A 1,075-nucleotide genomic window follows, 5' to 3' on the forward strand; every position below is an offset into this window, starting at 1 on the left:
GGTTCTTTCGGTAAAGTCACGTAGGTATAAAATAAAATAAATCACGACGTTGCTTTCCCACCTGATGACGGACGCTTGTGTTGCGCCCGAAACGTCGTATTTTATTTTATACCTACATGACTTTACCGAAATAACCAAAGAGTATGGAAAACAAGTTAGAGCTCCCACGCAGTTTCAATCGGGCAGACAGAACAATTTCCTTGGACGCAAGGAGTGTACAGGGGACGAGGTGGCCGAGTGGTTAAGGCGATGGACTGCTAATCCATTGTGCTCTGCACGCGTGGGTTCGAATCCCACCTTCGTCGCGAGTATTTTACGAAATTTATTTTTTTTAGCCGCCAACTGATTTCCGACGCTACACATTACCGCTCAAAAAAACTGCACGGATAGATTCAAGAAGCTACCGAAGTACGAATGCCATCTCCCGTTCCAAGCTTGCATACCAAGCCCACAACAACACCTGGTACTCAATTCAACAGTCAGAGACCATTCATCCAAGTGATTATTATCCAGGCCCAACCAATTGCTTCGCTTTCCCAGATGTAACGAGATCGGGCGCATTCCGAGTGATGTGGTCGTGAAACGGCAACAGCAAAACTGGCTTCGTGAAGACGTTGCGCCGGGCAAGTCGGTACCAGTGAGATTAAAACTAAACTATCTAGCTCTTCATAAGAAATACTTATGGGTTAAATCGCGTAAGTATAAATGTGTCGCAACCCTCCACCACCCGACACGGCCAATCAGTAAAAAAAAGTGTCACGTTAACAAAACGCCAATTAGTTACTTCAGCCCACCGGTTTGTTTGAATAGTGAATCCACAACATTTAGAATTTGAGTACTCTTCAAACACAATTGGCGTTTTGTTAACGTTGCACATTTTTTACTGATTGGCCGTGTCGGGTGGTGGAGGGTTGCGACACATTTATACTTACGCGATTTAACCCAAAAGCCTTTATTATGAATAATACTCGTCGCGAAAGCCTACGTGTCAAACTATCTAGCTCTTTTTTCCAAATCAGAATATCTATGTACTAGCTTTTTTCAATGACGGGTGTATATTGCAGTACATCTGGAA

General features: G+C 43.7%; 1 non-coding gene across 1 annotated transcript; it reads left to right on the top strand.

Moving 5' to 3' along the window:
* The first annotated feature begins 223 nt into the window (after window positions 1–223).
* On the top strand, window positions 224–305 carry TRNAS-GCU (transfer RNA serine (anticodon GCU)). The gene has a single exon. It is a non-coding gene; the product is annotated as a tRNA-Ser (tRNA).
* Window positions 306–1,075: the final 770 nt, after the last annotated feature.

Source organism: Petromyzon marinus, chromosome 33 (assembly GCF_048934315.1).
Source record: "Petromyzon marinus isolate PM22_M1 ecotype Great Lakes invasive population chromosome 33, UKy_Petmar_22M1.pri1.0, whole genome shotgun sequence".
Classification (NCBI taxonomy): Eukaryota; Metazoa; Chordata; class Hyperoartia; order Petromyzontiformes; family Petromyzontidae; genus Petromyzon; species Petromyzon marinus.